This window comes from Pleurodeles waltl, chromosome 8 (assembly GCF_031143425.1).
Source record: "Pleurodeles waltl isolate 20211129_DDA chromosome 8, aPleWal1.hap1.20221129, whole genome shotgun sequence".
NCBI lineage: Eukaryota > Metazoa > Chordata > Amphibia > Caudata > Salamandridae > Pleurodeles > Pleurodeles waltl.
The window spans coordinates 720,639,881-720,660,362 of NC_090447.1; positions in this window are offsets into that span (position 1 = coordinate 720,639,881).

Here is a 20,482-nt window from a genome sequence, read left to right on the forward strand (position 1 = left end):
TCTGGCCCTAACATCATTAAAATGACCAATTCTAATTTATCGTGTGTAGTAGTGACTGCTCCTACAGGATTAGCAACATATAATATAAAAGGAATTACATGACATCATCTATTACTACTACCAGTGGAACAAGATAGCAAATTAGAATACTTTAACAGTGATACCTCTCAAGAACTCCGTAAAGTAAAAAAGAAATTACATGTTTTGATTAGAGATGGGGTCAACCTAGTGTCCACTCTGAAAGCATTTTCTGAATTGAGAGAGAGTTTGTGCAAAGCCCCGGCTTTGGGAATGCCTGACTACACAAAACCCTTTACATTGTTCTGTTACAAGTGTGATGCATGTCCTTTGTCTGTCTTGACTCAAGTTCATGGAGGTGTGAACCACCCAGTAGCATATTTTTCAGCTACTTTAGATCGAGTTGCAGCAGCTTTACCAGGCTGTTTGTGCGCAGTTGCAGCGGTTGGACAGAGCCTCACACAGTGTGAAGACATTGTGATGGGACATCCCTTGACTATTATGGTCCCATTTAAGTTTTACTTACAGAAACAAAGACGCAGTACCTGACAGGTGCCAGGCTGACTTGCTATGAGACGAGCATCCTTGGGTCACCTAATGTGTCACTGATAAGATGTACAGTGCTTAACCCAGCAACCTTACTCCCGGATGAGAACGTTGAAATTTAAAAATTGGAAGATATTGAACATGATTGTCTTGAAGTCACTGACCTGTGCACAAAACTTGAACCTGATATTAAGGACACCCGATTGGAAGAAAATTACCAAATTATCTTTGTCAATGATTCCTGTCTAAGGGACAATACAGGAATACTGACAGCAGGATATGCTATGTGCACAATTTCTGGCATACTTGAAGCGTCCTGGCTTCGAGGAGTATATTCTGCACAAGTAGCGGAACTGGTAGCCCTTACTAGAGCGTGCCATGTTTCTGCACAGCTTAAAATTACCATCTATATAGATAGCCAGTATGGATTTGGAATAGTGCATCACTTTGGCCAGCTGTGGTCACAGAAAGGTTTCCTGTCCTCTTCTGGTTCACCAATAAGAAATGGTGAGAGAATTCAGGAGTTGTTGCATTCTATCCAAATACCTGAGAAGATTGCCGTGGTGAAATGCAATGCACATCTGAAATCGCAAGATTTTGGGTCAATGGGAAATGGATGTGAGGATCAAGTCGCAAGGTTTTGCACATTGAACTGTATATTGTTCAAAGATAAGTGGGAATTGTTACCCGAGGAAGATGAGACATGTCCAAGTTATGCATTGCATGTAAGAGATACCTTGGAAGAGCTGAGAGCACTGCAAAATAATGTTGATAGGGAGGAAAAAAGGTCATGGGTCAAAATGAAATGTGTACAGCGACAGGATGAACTGTGGATTTCATAAGAGGGTCAATTGGTTTTGCTGAAGTTTTTTTACTCAAATAGCTAGATATTATCATGGTCAAGCACATGTTGGGAGGGATGCAATGATTCGATTGTTCAAACAAAATTGTTTAAATCTGAAGTTTAGACAGGTTGCTGAAGCAGTTTGCCATTGTTGCGTCATTTGTCAACAAATGAACGCGGGTAAAGGGACAGTGGTCCATTTGAGCCACATTGGAAGAGCAGGAGGTCCATTCAGCAGAATGCAGATGGATTTTATTGAGATGCCTTTGTGTGGAGGATTGAGATATGTAATGGTGATTGTCTGCATCTTTAGTCATTGGGTTGAAGCTTATCCTATCCGAAGAAATGACAGCCTCACAGTAGCGAAATTACTGCTTGGGAACTGATACCATGTTTTAGGTTTCCGATCTCTTTAGAATCAGATAGGGGAAGTCACTTCAACAATGAAGTAATTAAGGGCCAGATGTAGGTACATTCTGAATTGCGATCCGCAAATTGCCAGTCAGACCGACTCGCAATTTGCGAGTTGTAATTCAGAATGTTGGATGGTGTCCCGGACACCATTCTGCGATTCTCAGGGGGGTCACAAAGGACCACCTCATGAATATTCATGAGGTGGGTCCTAATTTGAGACCCCCTTGCGAATGGCAGCCCTCACAGGGATGGTGGACTGCTGCGGACAGCAGACCACCATGTCTGTGACTGCTTTTTAATAAAGCAGTTTTTTTTTGTAATGCAGCCTGTTTTCCTTAAAGGAAAACGAGATGCATTACAAAAACGAAAAATGAAACGTTTTCGTTTCATTTTTTCAGAGCAGGCAGTGGTCCACTGCCTGCTCTGAAAAATGTTTGGAGTGCCATTCACAATGAGGAAGGGGTCCCATGGGGACCCCTTCCCTTTTGCGAATGGGTTACTACCCATTACAAAAGGGTGCAAAACTACGATTGGTTTGCAACCGCGTTTGCGGTCACAAAGCAATCCTGCATTGCACTGCGATTCTCAATTAGGAAGGGAACACCTCTTCCTAATTGCGACTCGCAAACCAGGTTACCGAATCGCAAAATGAGGTCTGTGCATTGCAAAGTGCATTTTGCACGTCGCAAACAGAGAAATTTGCTGTTTGCGATGTGCAAACTGCTTAGTACATCTGGCCCTAAATTACTTAGCAGCCTTAAACATTGAGCAGAAGTTGCATTGTAGTTACTGCCCAGAAGCATCTGGACTAGTGGAACAGATGAATGGTACATTGAAATCAAGAATGGCGAAAATGTGTGTGTCCACGATGCTGAAATGGCCTGACGCACTACTGTTAGTTCTGATGACAATGAAAAACACACACAACAGGAAGACAGGCATGCCACCGCACAAGATCCTCCTGGGCAGAGCAATGAGGTTGCCAGAGGTCCCCTGCAAATGCTTTTGTGAACATAACAGATGATATGGTGTTGGACTACTGTAAAGGTCAATACAATTGAGTTACAATATCGCCAGTAATCTTTTCTTTTGTGTCTCCACAGGTAATACTTTGAAGTCACCACAGGAGATAGGTGCATTATATTCTATCTTTAGCATGCAAGGGACATGCTTGGGTATAATCTCTGTTTAGGGAGTGGAACCAGGGAGTCATCCTTGGTCCTGATGATAAGTCTAGGGGTAGGCTTTGAAACATGTAAATCAGGAAGGCAGGTACATTATATACCCTATTTCCATATACCCCACTTTTAACCATACCGCCACTAGTGTAGATATTAAAGTATTATAGTCCAGAGTAGGCAGCTATTTTTAACCACTTTAAGACCCCTCCCACTCCTATCTTTTCTTCCATTTGAGTGATATAGATTATATATTCCAAAATTCTCCCACATAATTGGTAGGTCACAGCATGCCCCGTTCCGCAGCGGAACGGGAGGGACCCTATCATGAAGCATACCACCAAGGGGTAATCCTGGTGGGTGAGGGTTTTGTAAAGAAAATGTATCTCTTTTTTCTGCTCTTTTCCTTTGGAGACTCTTCTTTCCTGCTGGGCTTTCATGTTAGGTTACATAGTCACTGAGGAGGGTAAGCCCAGCATTCTCTCCTCCTACTAGCTCTTGTGTCATGTGATAATAATAGTCAACATTACTTTGTTACTTGTAAATTCTTCCCCTGCAGGTATCCTGGAGGTTGTGGACACGTCACCCACCCTGAACTCTTCAGATCACTAGAAACCACTCTTCATGCTATAATCACAAATAATGATGTAATACTCACAGAGAGGGTCATGACGAAAAGTCATTGACCTATTCTGTGCAGAAACATGTTGACCTCTTCACACAGTAGAATAATTTCACTACATTTTCTAGATGACACACTGGAGACAGGGATAAAGTTTGTACTCACCAGTAGGTAGTTTTATCTGTTTCTATTCTTTCACCTCTCTTTCCACATATAAGGTCCCTTTTGCTTCAAAAACATACGCATAGGAAACAAAGAGCTCCACTGCATTTAAGACAGAAGCCCACTTGGAGCCTTATGATGAAGCATTCCCCTTGAGTGGATGATGGCTTTCGTCCTAAAAAATGAATATTTCCTTTACACCTGTATAGATAGGAATTTTCATATTTTCATTTTACACCTGCAATACCTGCAGCCATGTGATTGCTAATTTTCATAGCAATCTGCAATGCCAACATCGGCCCAATGGGTGAAAGTAATCTCTTGTTCAGGGAGTTACCCAAAAAAGGGATGCCTTGCGTCAGTGTAGGGTGATAAAGCACAGACCCTATTACTTCCAGTTCTGTGATAAAGCACAGTCCCTATTATTTCCAGTTCTTACCCTATCCTAAGAATCCATTTTGACACCATGAACTAGGCTATCAATTTTGTTTCAGTATGTGCCATTCACAGGGGAACCATAGAGCTGCCCCCATAAACAGGATTAAATCAACATAGCATTAAACCAGCTTAGGCCATTCATAGTAGCAGAGGGACAGCTTTGTTTGTTTCCATCACTAAAACCCATGATGAATGATTATATTTTATCTTTAGTTATAAAATGTGATTTGTTTTAAAGAATTTCCTTCTGAATGTAGTACATATTCAAAATGTCCACTCTCAGAGGCCGTGGTCTCCACTTTATCTCTATTTTTCAGCATTGCAAACGTTTAACAGTTTCTGTGAACAAACCCTCATCTCTCTGTATATCTATCCTTCAGTGGTCTACTAGGCGTATGTCATCTGTCTAAAATTAAACATGAATGAGCTGTCACCCCAGGTACTTCACAATCAGGTTACCATCCTGGCAAACAAAAGCAAAAATAGAAGGCCTTATTTAGGTCTCCATAGATAGAATACTCCATCACAAACGTGACGGATATCCGGTCTGCAGTATTACGATCTCCATAGGCTATAATGGGATTGTAATATGGCAGCCAGGATATCCGTCATGTTTGTGATGGAGTATTCCCCTCTGCCGAGATCTAAATCGGGGCCCAGAGTTGTAAAGATTAAAGTACGAGGGAGAAGAACACATCCATGTTTGACATCCCGCCTTGACTCTGCTTGACAATACTTTTGAGTTCAATTGTATAACCGTTACTGAGGTCTCAATCAGCTTAAGCAGAATATTAAAGAGAGCTAACGTTTTGACTGCTTGAGATGAGTAAGGGCATTATTGTCTTTCAAGCCTTTTTGCTCAAAGTCAGTTTATATGACTATGAAGGATGGCAATTAGCCATGGTCACCTTCCAAAAAAATGTTACCAGCCAAACCTAATATGACTACTAACTCCGAAGTGTGAGAATAGATTATTTTGTCCTTCGTATATATATATATTAACTGGCATCAAGGTGTTAGCTTTATATAATGTATGTACATTCAATTGATTCAATTGGGGGCAACAAGAAAAGTGGTATTACCGTCGATGATTTCACCTACTTCAAGCAGGTGAAGTCTCCACATCCCATTTCTACATGTTAGTTCTCGGAAACTCATAACACCAATTATTTCCCCCACCTTGCAATTACCAGGATATCAATAATGATAAATCTTGGGTAATGCAATAAAAGGAATACTTGTGGACATTAATAATGAAAGTCTATGACTAAATAAAGTTTTTGTTCTCTCCTTTCCTTTCGGATGCATATCTATCAATCCAAACAAAGACTTTAAGAGAATCCAATACTAAAGAACTGTTGGTTGCAGTGTTTATGTTACAACTGTAAAATATCATCTTCTCCCTCTGAATTGTGGTCACCAGTTGTAGGTTTTGTAGCAGGAGTATGTTTACACTCCAAATTTTGTCTTTGTTTATGGAACATTACCAGTCATGCAAAGGGGAATAATCTTTTTTCTTTTACCTGGATTTTGGATCCTCCACTCATTTTCTATATTCAAAATACATTTCAGTGTCTTAATTTTTTTATTATGTCTTTGGCCTTGCTTGGATGAACCCTTAGATCTATAGATTGTGGGTTTCAAAGTTACATTCAAGTCTTACACTAAAACTAGTTTGCCAAGTTGAAAAGTTTGATTTTAAGTGTGCAAAGTGCTGTCTAACTTATCTTGCATGGACCTTGACACATAGACATTACTAGAAGATCGGTATTTTTGCCTCACTTAGTTTTAGCTGTCACAGACCTTCTTGGATCCTCTTACATGATCTATGCTAGAGAGCCCATAAAGCTCTTTTGAAGCAAAATGAAACCCCTCTTGCCTCATAAGCAAAGGTACAGGAAATTTCTCTGTTAAACTGTCTATTCAACAGCTGATGTACGTCATTCCTAAGCATATGCATTCCTTGCAGAAGAAATATATCAATGTTCATTTTGATATATATATAAATATTTATTTTCTTTTTAATAGGTCCCTCCATCCTTCACACATTCCAATAAATTAAGTTTCAACTACCCATATGCCTTTAGTATAGCATATTTTTATTCCCCGCATTGTATGAATGATCTATTTATTTGATTGTGGCAGCAATCAGTTTTACACTTTCTAATTTGAATTAACCTTTAAAAAAAGAAAGAACTATATATATTGTTGTAATTGTGTACCACACATTCAGTATGCTTTTTGGGTCACCCGGTATTAGACATTTTAGGGGGGTGAGTCTCACTACATGTCTCACCACTGGTAATCACCTGGCAAATGGACTGTGCATGTTTACCACACATTTTCACCTTTGAAGATAAGGTTGCTGTGACACCGCTAGGGTAAGTGGCACTTGGCGGTTACATGTGAAAACATAGGCACACTTGCGTGGGCTGCACATGGGATACTACCTTCATGCACACCCCGGTACCTGTGCACAGGTAGCCTGGCGCAGAGGATACTCTGCAGGATTAGATATTGACCTGGGGGTAGGCTTTATAATGTTAGTTTACACTCATAGAGGAAGTCAGTATGTTTAATTATCTTGTCTGCAGTGACACTTTTTTGCACATCTGGGGTAAAACTGCCCTAGATTGCAGTTTTTCTTCCCTTTGGCCTACCAAGTCCTGTGACGTATCAAAATACTGTGGAACATATACGAGAAAAACAAATCTGATAGTTCCAAGAGGCTATCTGTACAACTTATAGGTCATCCAGGATTGTCAAATTTCTCAGGCTCAACTCAGATTCAGAGCCTATGCCTCTTGTCACCCTGCTGTGCCAAGTTAACTGCATTTCTCTCCAGATGTAGGAACAAAAGCCACCCCACACAAAGGGAGTAATTAATAGCACTTCCCTCACCTCCCGACCAGGAAAGGGTGGGTATAAAGCTCTGCATTTGTTCATTACTTGCCATAATGCACCAGGCCTGGGGACAGTCCATGCCCACTGAAGAAATGAGGAAGCCTGACAAATGGAGCTAACACAGGAGGGGGTACCTCTTTGGAATTTTGTTGGGAAACGGCCTGGCAGTGATGCCAGTGAGGGGCAGAGCTGAGAACCCAGGAGTAGATGTGACCAGTGATTCCTGGATGACACCATACTGAATTGCCTAGCATGCCATGCAGGAGGGATGGGACAGCAGTGGAGATGTGATGTGACACCCTAGGATTGGCCAAGGGTGCCTGGCTTCTAGAACCTTCCACCACATTTTACGATCTCTTGAGAAAGAGAGAGAGCTCTATCTTTGTTGGTGCTGCTTGTGCTTTTAGCTGCTGGATTCTGGTTCAGCCATGGTCAACTGAAAGGAGAAAAACCCCTGATTCCCAAGTGAACTAAGAAATCTGCCCCCAGTTGACCGTAGGACCGTCAGCCGTCTAAGTTTAGACAAAAAGTTTACCTTTGTGAATTGGACCCACTGTTTTTTAAGGATGTGGGGCCAAGTGAGTATGCCACTAACTCTGGTAAGTCTCATCTAACAATGTGGCCACTTCTTGAAGTCTGGTTTTATTGGGATGCTGCTGGAAAAAACAACGAACCAATAAGGAATCATGGATCCATAAAAAATTGAAGAGCATTGCCAAATATTTGAGAGTCACTTGAACCTACTATTTTGGTTAGCCTTGCACCATGATTCGAGGGGGTTTTGAAGGTATGTGATGATTCTGATTAGAAAAATATAGTTTTAATTTCAAAGTTTGAAAGACATGATAAATTCTCCAGTTGCAAGGCAACTGAGTAATCTGTAAAAAGGACCAAAATATTGTGAACTAAACTAGACTAGTAATATGTGAAGAAGAAGAAAATCAGAAGCTAGATAAACCTTAACACTAAGAGCAAAAGCAGATGAAGTCACTCTAAATTTGTCAACACAATCTTTCGCCCCAGCCTTAGTATGAAGTAAACTTTCTATGAACAATTGTTTTGTTTCTGTAGATGATTAATAAAATAGCTTCTGAAATCAATGGATCAATCCAAGGTGAGGAAAGAAAAGCAATTGGATGAAAACTTTGGAAACAAAAAAATTGTGAATCAGTGATGGCACTATGAATCCCATTGATATAAGAAAATTCATCTATTGGCAGGTACGAAACCTAGTCATCTTAGGTAGCTTTGCAACAATAATCAAGATACTGTTTCAAACTTTGATTTGTTCACTCTGTTTAACAATTAGAGTGTGGATGATAACCAGAAAAAAAGAGGCTGTTTAATTGCTAATGCCTTGCAAAGGTCCCCTAAAAGCATCAACGATATTGGGTTCTTCTATTAGAAGGTATTGTAAGTGGTAGAAGGTGAAAAAAGTCTGTCACAAACACTGAAGCATTTCTTAACTTGTAGGTAGCTTAGGCAAAGGGGAAAAATTGCCTTTTTTTTTAAAGTGTCCACGTAATCTTTATAACTTGACTCCCCTTCTGAGGTTGGAAGACAGCTTGCCAATGGACATGCAAAGTCTCCAGTAAGCAGCTAGGTGGGGGGTAGGGGTACAGTATTGGGTTAAGTGAAAGAGAGAAGAATTGGGTCATATGAGCTGAGGAGGCACAAATGCAAATGATCTCAGTTAATGAGCAATTAAAAATAAAATCAGCAGAGGCCCTCTTCTCGCTTCTTAGCTGTGAGGAAGTCTGAGGTTTTCCTGTAAAGATAGGGTGTAACAGAAAGCAGTAAAAAACTATATTCCGTTGTAACATCAGCGGTTAGCTGATATAAACATTCAAAATAGGAGATGATGTAGCAAAGGAAGGTGGTGATATAAAAGGAAAATAGGAGAATGTGCAAGACAATTAGCAGATGGATCAGGGATGAGCATCAGAAAACTGATGATGAACATGTAATAGAATATAAATCCTAACAGTGCCAAGCCATTAATTATAAGGAAGCAGTCACTGCTAGCATGATTGGGGTAGTCCACTGTTTCACATGCTACACAGAAGTTGAGATAGTAAGAAGAGAAGATAGGTGATTGTGCAGGGCCACAGCAAATAAATTGGACATGTGTGAGGGGTGGCAGGCCGGAGTGGGTTCACAAACATCAGAGTGCAGTGACTGTAGTAGGTTAAAGTAAATAGGTAAATTGTGAGCTGTTCGACCTCCAGTCACTCGAAGAACAAAACAAGAAGGGGTGCTGAGCTGGGTCTGGTTGCTCAGTGGACTAAAGCATTTACTGAAGGGATTCTGTGTTTTGAACCCATTCGAAAAGGTGTGAATCATGCCAGGTCCACTCAACCATCTGTCATTTTGAGGCATATAAAATACATTTGACTGATTTGGCTAACACATATGTATACTATGTTATGCTACATTAGATGGCAGGTAGACAGAAAAGAGGAGAAAGGCATATACGTTTTTAGGAAGGGGCAGAGGAGATACTCCATCACAAACGTGAAAGAGTACACTGTCTACCAAACCCTCTGTCCACCTGCTCTTTTCTGAATCTGGCAAACTGCCAGTTTTCCAACAGCGGTGCCCCCACTTGCTCTCCTTTGGGAAACTTACTCCGACATCCCGTCAGAATAGAGGATGAGTAAGGCCATCCAACCACTCTTCTTAATTAGAGCGGATGGTTCGATGCCTTTATTTTTGTATCTTCACCACTTCAGAAATGATGGGCAAATCAATGAGGTTTCAAACTAAACCTAGGAAATATTTAACATGTTTCATAAACTGGCAACTCCTGAGACACTATAAAAATACCCTGGATGTAACTGAACTCCTGTGTGAGGATTTACACACCTTTTGAAATCACAATGAATAATAGTAGAGAAACTGTTAAAAATAACCCGAAGCGTCACAATATCTTCCAATCTCTGGAGCCAATCAGCAGCCAAAGAAACAGCACAAAAGCCATAGATTAGTTGGTAGTAATTAGATCATCCCTCAAGACTGTACCTTCTAACCTACTGCACAATCCCTGCTGGATATGTGTTATTCTCCGCTTTTGCACCTGACATCATAAATATAGTGAGTGTTCCTATCATCAAGAGCTTGGTGCCAGTTCTCTGAAACACACAATTGTCACCCCTGTTCTGCAGAACGCCAATGTAAACAAATAGATGCTATCAACTACAGGTCCTTTTCATATACTCATAACAAGGTAGGATCCTAAAAAAAGCTGTTAAGACAACCCACAAGAACATGTGGACGCAAGAATCTCCCACATGACCACTGACTGGAACAGTCCTAGAAGATGATCCGCTCATGACACTGACCAAAGATAAAAAGTCCACATTGGTATTACTCGATCTTTCACAAGCCTATGACCCACAACAAGTCTTTTGTGAATTTTCACCAGTTGCCACTATTTATATCCTAAGATCTAAGAACTAAGGGCCAGATGTAGCAAGAAATGCTTTTGCGACTCGGAAATTGCGAGCCGGTGCGACTCGCAATTTCCGGGTCGCAAAAGCATATGCAGAATGGTGTCTCAGACACCTTCTGCGAGTCGCTATGGGGTCGCTAAGACCCACCTCATTAACATTAATGAGGTGGGTCGCATTTTGTGACCCCATAACGAGTCCCTGCACTCACAGGGATGGTGGCCTGCTGAAGAAAGCAGACCTCCATGTCTGTGACTGCTTTTTAAATAAAGCAGTTTTAAAAAAATGTATTTTGCAGCCCGTTTTCCTTAAAGGAAAACGAGTTGCAAAATAAACAAATATATAAATATAAATATAAAGTGGTCCATTGGACCACTGCCTGCTCTGAAAATCCCTTTTTGGCAACATGCACAGCTGGAAGTTACTAAAGTGAGGTAGGGCTCAATAGATGGGTTGGTTTTCAATAAAATATGTCTGCACTGAAATTTTCTGCAAGGCCTCTGCCTATATTTCTAACATTTAGTGCATTAAAAAATTCTGCTTAACGCAGCCCGATCAGCCTTCTTAATTTTGTCGGTACAGCTAAAAAGTTCCCCCATCCCAAGTGCCTGAAGTTCTTTACTAATGTATTTTAGCCAGGGAATTTGCATTGCATAATAAAGGGAAAGAATGTCAGCCACAACATCCCTATTCAAGGGGGCCCCTTTGGTCCACAAATCACTCCATATTAAGATAGGGATTGGAGATATACCTATGCCCCCAATTCCTTGTGTACAATACAGGAAGGGGTGCTCTGTGGAACACAAAGCATCCGCCACAGAATTTTTTTTGTGCAACCTGGAGGTGGACATGCTTTACATGCCCCCAAATCTTGCTCCCATAAGTGAACTTAGAGATGGTTTTGGCACTGTAGACTTGCAACAAAGCACTAACCGACTTCCTCTCTAATCAGGAGGCAAAGATCCAAACTGCTGCATTGGATCTAGTGATCTCTGATACCTTGCCCGAAAGTAGGTGTGTCCATTGTAGACTGGAATCAAATAATACATATAAATATGAAAAAGCTTTGACCTGAATAAGAGCAGAAGATCCTATCTTATAAAGCAGGATTTTCATATTCCTTGGGCCCACAATCATAACTTGTGACTTACTAATATTAGTACTATGGTCCAGCTCATCCATAAAAACCCACAAAGGCAGTAATGAGGACCTGCAAGCCCTTGGCCGTTTAGCCATCAAAACGGTGTTGTCTGTGTAAAGCAGAACTGGCAAGGGCCAACCCTTTACCCGGGAGAGTCTACCCTCTCATCCACTAGGACCCACTCAAGTTTACAAATCTACAATGTAAATAAAAAGGGGGCCAAAAAGCACCTCTGTCTTACGCCCCTCAGGATTTTAAATTCCTCCATGCAAGAACAGTCTGAAGCGTACCTGACAGCAACCTCAGTGTTGACATAGAGATCCCTGAGGAAGTAAACATATTGGGGTCAACCTCCCCATGGTCAAAAGGATTCTCCATAGTTTGTCACGGTTTACTCGGTCAAAGGCAGAGGTTAGATCCATAAAGGCTAACTGAATTGACCCCTTCCATGCCACTTTATATTTGTTCCTTAGGGCCTGATTTAGAACTTTGTGGAGGGGAATACTTCTTCACAAATGTGACGGATATCCCATCTGCCATATTATGATGCTATTATGTCCTATGAGGATCCTAGTATGGAGGACAGGATATCTGTCACGTTTGTGATGGAGTATTACAGCTGCCAAGTTCTAACAAGATATTAAAATCTTCTGCCAGTGCCAAAGTCTATTCAGAAGGGCTCCCCCATGACCTTCACAACTGAATTAAGAAGGGAGATGGGTCTATAACAGGAGGGGCTGTCCCTATCCCCTACTTAAAGACTGGTATGATGACAGCCATTGACCAAGAAGATGGCAGCCCCACCGTAACTGCTGCATTCAGGACATTGGTCAGAACAGGGGCACATGTTCTCACATCACTCTGGTATAAATCCGGGGGGACTGCATCAGCACCTGGGGCTTTATGGGCAGGTAGACCTGCTATGCCCCTTTTCACTTCTCCCTGGGTAAATACAAGACAGGAAGCTCCCTCTAGGGTCAAACCTGCCTCATCAAGCATTGTACCTCAACCCCCCATTATAAATCCCACTGAAGTGAGAAACCCACCTATCTGTCTCAGTACGATGTACAATGGCAAGGGCATCAGCTTGGACAAAGAAAGGTGATTTGACATCCCAGAATTTGGCACTGTTCTGCAAACAAACCGGGACTAGCAGGTCCTTCCAGGTCACCTCTTTAATCCAATTTTTCTGCCATCGTACCTCTGCCTTGTAAGTGCGGCGATATAATTGACCCAGAGACGCGTCTTGTGGTGACGCCTTAAGTGCTGTCTTGAGTTTCCTAAGTGCACGTGAACATTCTTTGTCAAACAATTTGTCATCTCAAGTTTCACAGAGTCTCTTGGTACAAGTGAGGGACTGGCTGACTACGCTGGCTTTATAGGAAAATGCAACTTTAACATTTTGAGAACTAGAAAGCTCTCCAGAATGAACAGCGAGCTCTTGCAAGCACTGAAAGACAAGATTGAAATGGTCAGGAGAAACTTGTGACCAAAGTATTTGTCTTTCTTGGCTGGTAGGTTTGAGAGTTACATGGGACCCCACATGTTTTGATGTTGGCATCTCACCCCACATAAGAGTAACAAAATTCGGATTATCGTCACTATGAGGGCTACGGTCTATAAAAACCCTCTGGATTTGGGCCAAAATGGAATAAAATCTACAAAGGAAGCACACCCTCTACCTGTAAAGGTCGGAAACAACTCACCTTCAGAGGAGTAGACAATTTTATCCAAATTAAAAGACAATCATACTTATAAAGGAGAAAGTTAAACATAATCCCCTGTGTGCTGTGATCAAAGTGCAAACCCTTTAGAGAAAAACAAGAGCGAGGATTATAGTGCAGGATGCAGGGGTCCTCATACCGATGACAAATAAAATCACCCCCTAACATAATGCTCATGACCTCCCTCTTGGTGCCCTCCAGGAAGCCTAAAAAAGAGTATAAAAAATTGACATTATTAAGATCTTTTGAGAGCTTTTGGTGTTATAGAAATTTAACAGTAATATAGAAGGTGCCCCAAAAAAGGAAAATAACGCAGCCTGCAGTTTAGGAGATCCTGTATCAAGGGGCTCAGCGTATCCTTCAAATGCTAAGGAAATAAAAATGATCAGGCTGCCCGATATACAGCCTTGTGAGATTTCCCAGCTGGTACAAAGTGACACTTGAACCCCCTCCAGGTGGCAACAATCCATGACCCACGTCTCCTGAAGACAAATCACTGTAAACCGTTTTCCATATTCCACCCAAACCTGATCATCGAGCTTGCCTCCAAGACCAGCAATGTTCCAGCCAATGAGGTAAAACATCTTATTAAACTGCTGGGCACTTACTTTCCCCTTAACAGTGTTAGGCCCCAGAACAGGACGTGCACAGAATTCAGGCTGGGCCAGTCAATCGCAGGAATCCAAGGGTTCGAGGGCTGAAAATCTGTTAGAGGTTTCCACTGCAAAGGGAGTCCATTACCCCATGATCCGATTCTGTGAACACAGAGGGGGAACCTGGCCCAGAATTGGGGGCACGGGGTTCAACATATTAAAAAACTGCGGTAAAGCACACAGGGAGGGTTTAACAACTAAGTCAGTTGAGTCCAAAATGAGTGCTGTCATACTGACTCATATAAAATTAATAATCATGGAGCCTCCCGTGAAAAGCTTCGAGCCAGGTTCATTCCAGTGCACTTGGAGGATCCTGTTAATCCATTCTCTAGACTGCATACCCAGATTGGAGCGCACCCCCAGCCAGTTCATCACTTTATTTCATCCAGCCACCTAGTTATATGTGTCATGTGCAGGGCCTTGTGGCTTTGATTTTACTGTTATCATTTAGTGCTACATTTGTCCTTTGGTACATGAGGATACTCAGTTCTATCACCGTCTGGAGAAGAAATCATGCAATTAAAAAATGATCACTGGATAAGTCATGTACACTTCTGGAGGAATCAATATTTATCATCAAACCATTGCCAAAACAGAGCTCCAAATGGGTAACATCAAGAATGCTTCACTCACCGTCAGATGGTGCAATTACTGGGCTGTGCTACAGATTTAACAATGAAAGTTTAGATGCTGTTCCTCAACTCTGACACATACTTAATATCTAAACCACAAATTAATGAGGTATCAAAAACACCACTTCCATCTAGCCTTTTGTCCACATAAGGTATCCACACCAAATTAGTGTCCATTTTTTCCCAACACCCTAGGGGTTCTAAAAGTACCCAGCATTTGTGGTTTTGCTTGGAGGAGACCGAGAAATCAGCAAAAATTTGTTTTTTTTCAGAAAAAGTGGAAAAAAGTGCTGCAGAAGAAAGCATCTGTTTCTTTCCTTCACATGGGATCAACAAAGTGTTTGCAGTGATACAATCATCGTCTTCCCAGCTTTCAGGAACAGACAGCCTTGAATTAGAAAACCAAATTTATCAACACAGTTTTAGCATTTTACTGCGACATACCCATTTTTACTATTTGTTGTGCTTTCAGCCTCTTTCCAGTTAGTGACAGAAATGGGTTTGAAACCAGTGGTGGATCCCGGACTGCTAAACACTTCTGGAAAGAAGACAACATTCTGAAATCAGCAAGGAGTCACTGTGTAGATCCTTCAAGGTTTTCCTATGGAAAGTAACAGTTGAAATAGAAAAAATATTGAAACTGAGTTTTTCTGACTATGCTTTCTTCTGTAACTTTTTCCAGTTATGACTGATTTTTGAAAGCAATATACTGCTACATCTGCTGGACCGTTGTGGTCACTGTTGCAAGGCCTATCCCTCTCATAGGTTAACATGGGGGCTGCCTTTAAATATGATTAAAGTGTGGATTTTCTTTGGGAGTGGATAGACATCTGGCGTTTGGGGTCTCTGAGCTCACAATTTAAAAATACATATTTTAGTAAAGTTGATTTTAAGATTGTGTGTTTAAAAATGTCACTTTTAGAAAGTGAGCATTTCCTTGCTTAAACCATTTCTGTGACTCTGCCTGTTTGTGGATTCCCTGTCTGGGTCAGTTTGACAGTTTGGGTGGTTGTACCTCTCACTCAACAGTGACACAAAGGAAGCTGGGGTGTAGTCGCCATCTGCTGATGAGCCAGCTCTGCTAGGAGGGAGGGGAGGAGTGGTCACACACATCTGAAAGGGCTGTGCCTGCCCTCACACCATGCAGTCTCCAACCCCCTGGTGTGTGTATGGGGCCTGACCTGGGCAAGGTAGGATTTCACAAACAAGAGAGACTTTCCTCTGAAGTGAGCCTACTTCAAAGGGCAAAATGGGCATAAGAAGGGCATCCAAAACCACAGACTTCCGAACACTTCTGGAAACCAAGAGGAACCACTGCGTGGAGAAGAGCTGAAGAGCTGAGGAAGAAGAGCTACCCTGCCTGTGACTGTGCTTTGTGGAGCTATCCTGTAGTTGCTGCTTATGCCTGTGCTAGAGGACAAAGACTGGACTTTGTTTTACCTTCCTTCTTGTGAAGAACTCTCCAATGGCTTGATTTAGAGCTTGCCTTCTGTTCTTTGAAGTCTCAGGGACAGCAAAGACTTCTCTCTGCCAGCACCTGGAGCCTCTGCTGAGACTCCTACTCTGCCAAGTGGTCCCCATCCAGTTCCTGGGACCCTGAAAGGAGAAGCTGGCAGCCCAAGAGTGAGAAAGCCACGCACCGACGCCGTGCAGGGAAAAGATCGACGCAACTCCGATCCACGACTGAAAAATTGATGTGCCGCCGGCTTCGTCGCTGAAAATCGATGCTCGCCTGCAATGCGACCGGAAGGTCGATGCCTGCGGCTGGAGAAATGATGCACAGCATTGCTGACGGAGACCGGTGAGATCCCATCCCCCGCTGCGTGGTTTTCGGGTCATGGTGCTGCAGGATTTCTGATGCACACTTCGCCCAGCGTGCAAAAATGACGCAAGGCCTGCCCAGACCCGAGAGTGCGGTTCAAATTGACGCATCGCTCTCCTGCAGAGGGAAGAAACTCCGCACGCCGACTTGACTGAAGGAGAAACAACGCAAGGTCTCGCTCGTGAGTGATATCGACGCATCGCAAGCCCTTTTATGGTGCACACTCGCCCATGTGGGGTTATTTTTGACTCACTCAGGTACATTTCCACGCTAACATGAAGACTCTTTTTGGTTTTTGATTGATAACTTGACTTGTGTATTGTGGATTTTTGTCATTTTGGTCTTGTTTTGTTTAGATAAATATTTTTTATTTTTCTAAGCCTGTGTTGTGTCATTTTGTAGTGTTTTCATTAAGTTGCTGTGCTTGTTGGTACAAGTACTTTACACCTAGCACTCTGAAGTTAAGCCTACTGCTCATGCCAAGCTACCAAGGGGGTGAGCTGGGATAGCTGAGGGAGATTCTCTTTTACCCTGACTAGAGTGAGGGTCCTTGCTTGGACAGGGGGTAACCTGACTGCCAACCAAAGACCCGATTTCTAACAGGAACCCTACCAAACCCACACATTTTTCAAAAGTAGACACCTGGGGGAATCCAGAATGGGGTGACTTGTGGAGCTCTCACCAGGTTCTGTCACCCAGAATCCTTTGCAAACTTCAAAATTTGTCTAAAAAATGCTTTTTCCTCACATTTCAACGATGCAAAGTTCTGGAATTTCCTTCCTTCCACCCAGTATTTTCCCAAGTCTCTTCAGACATTTCTCAAAAGTAGACATCAAGGGAAGTCGAGGGAGGTATCGCTTGTGAGGATTAGGCGGTAGGGGTGGCCCATTTTCTATAGGGCTGTTCCCCCAGTCAATATCCTTTAAAAAAAAAAGAAATACATATAGAATATATTTTAACCCCTGGAGGCGCGCTTCCGTCACATTTTTTCCCACCGGAGCAGCGGAGGAGCAGGTAAGAGTCCTCTCCCTACTCTGGAAGGAAAAAAAAGGCCAAAATGGCCTCCCCAGATGCCAGGGAGGCATCGATCGAAAGGGGAGAGTCTCCCCTTTCCATCAATGCCTTCCTGGCACCGTTTCCTGGCCATGGATCGCAGCCTGGCTGCGATCCATGGCCAGGAAACGCCCCTAGGCACTAGGGATCTTTTTTGGGGGGTCGGCCCCCGTGTAAATGGGCCGGCCCCCGCTGTGGGGGCACAAATAAAAAAAAAAGATAGGTTGGGGTTGTTTTGGGGGTGTCGATCGTGCCCCCCAGATTGAAAAAAAGTATTTAATATATATATTTTTTTTAAATGGTGGGGTTACAAATTATTATAGTTTTCCCTGGGGGGCGATCGGGCCCCCCAGGGAATATTTAAAAAAACAAAATAGGCCTTTTTTTTTTTATACATGTGTGCTTTGTCAAGGGAAAGCACACATGTATGAAAAAAAAAGTGATGTAGAGAGTCAGTCTCTCTCTCTCTCTCTCTCTCTAGATAGATATATATATATATATATATATTGTTGAGTTTTTATGAGCCAAAAGAATATGTAGTACTCCAGAACTTTTTGAACATTCACATGTGACTATCACTACCAGATTAAAAGCGAGGGGCTACGCACACAGTACTTTGAATAAGGCTTTAAACAAAGCGTTGTTACTTCCTAGAGACTCAGGCCCTCATTATAACCCTGGCGGTCAACACGCTGGCGGTGCAATCTTGCCTATTTCGACCGCGGCGGAAGCGCCGCGGTCGCACCACCGGGACCGGCGGTTTTCCACCACGTTGGTCCCGTCGGTTTTAATCCGTCAGGGCAGCGTTGCTTGCTGATTACGATTCCCCTTCCCGCCAGCCTTTTCATGGCGGTAGGAACCGCCATGGAAAAGCTGTCGGGAAGGGGTGTTGCGGGGCCCCTGGAGGCCCTTGCACTGCCCATGCAGTTAGCATGGGCAGTGCAGGGGCCCCAGGCACAGCCCCACACTGCTTTTGAAAAGCGTAACGGGTGCAGCTGCACCCGTCGCACAGCCGCAACACTGCCAGCTCCATTTGGAGCCGGCTCCCATATTGCGGCCCACATCCCTGCTCTGTTTCCGCCCACCGGCCCAGCGGGGATGTCAGAGCGGTTGCCGCCCACCAATGTTGTAATGTGGCCCTCAATTCTTTTTAATCCTAATGAAAACATTACTGTCAAGGATAAGAGGAAAGATCAGGGCATGTTGATATTTATTACTACATACAATACATCTCACTACTGGATTAGGAATGCTCTTCGGAAACATTGGCATGTACTGATGAGTGACCCAGTTTTTGAGGAAAATAATATCTAATACTCCCTCAGTAACATACAAAAGAAGTAAATCCACTAGGGACTTGTTAGTCAGGAGTGATATTAGAACGACCAGCGCCCCATCAGGATGGTTGCAACAAGGGGCTGGCTTCTTTAAGTGTTCCAAGTGTAAAGCCTGCAGAAATGGACAAAATGTAAAATGTATCAAAGAAGGCAAAAAAAAACTGCATACTATCAAAGACCAATACACATGTAAAAGTGAACACGTAGTGTACATCCTCAAATGCAATTGTCCAAAAATATATGTAGGGAGTACCAAGCAGCAGGCCTACAAAAGGATTTTACAGCATTTAAGGGCCATAAACTATAATGATGTGACGTATCCAGTCGCCCGACATATGCATCAGGTTCATGTGGAGGACATAGAAAATATTACCTTCATTGTCATTGATGGGATTCCTCGTGATGCTAGAGGTGGCAATCAAGAATTAAAATTGAGAACTCTTGAGTCCAAATATAATATCAAACTCAACACCAAGGAGCCTCATGGTTTGAATATGCATGAGGAATTGTCAGTGCATATAGTGTAGTCCAATGATGTTAAGACATACGGGTAGTAGATAGTTACTTTAGAGTGTACGGTATTGAATACGTGTTAAGATTATTGCATTTTATTGCATTTTAAAATCCATCTGAATTAGGAGTATAGTGAGATTTGGTAATTGACTATGGATAGCGATATATATACAAGATAGAATGTTGTTTTTTCTTTTTTCATTTTATGTAAATTTCAAATTTCTGTACTTTCATTTATTGATTTTCATAGCGCATCCTGCGCGTTACTTTGTATGATATAAATGGGCAAGACTGTTGAGTTCAGTTGCCAGGCAACGCAATTCACTTTCCCGACACGTTCAATGGTGTATACCGTGCTTTACTTTTGCTGGGTCTTTGTGTTAGGCAACAGTATTTGCGTTCACGACATATCAAAGACTAAACGTAAACGTAATGTTGCACTGGAAAAGCAAAGATCGCGGGTGCCGAGAGGGCAATGCCGTAAGAGTAAGCACTGACTTTGATACATGTGTTTTGTAGTGTTATGATTCATTTAGTGCTGCAACAAATAGTGAGCTAATCAATATGTTGTATGTTTTCTGATGTTTTTCAGACATTTGAACAGGGTATAATGAATGTAGATATTATTGGTCAGGTAATGCTATTCATTTTCCCGAAATGTTTAATGGTGCATATCGTACTTTACTTTTGTTGGGTCTTGTTGCTAGGCAACACTACTTGCATTCCCGACACGTTAGAAACTACACGTAAACGTAATGACGCACCTAGAAAGTAACATGATCGCGGGTGCAGAGAGAGGCATGCCATCAAAGTAAGAACTAACTTTGATAAATGTGTTTTGAGGGGTATATTTCATTGAGTGTCGTAACAAAATGTGAGCGAATTAATGTGGTAGAAATGTTCTCATGTTTCTCAGTGAACTGAATAGTGTACAATGAATGCAGATATCATTGGTTAAGGAGATGTGATCACATGGTGTAAAAGGGGTTTTAAATCACACGCCAAGATGGCGAAGGTTTGGTTGACAAAGGC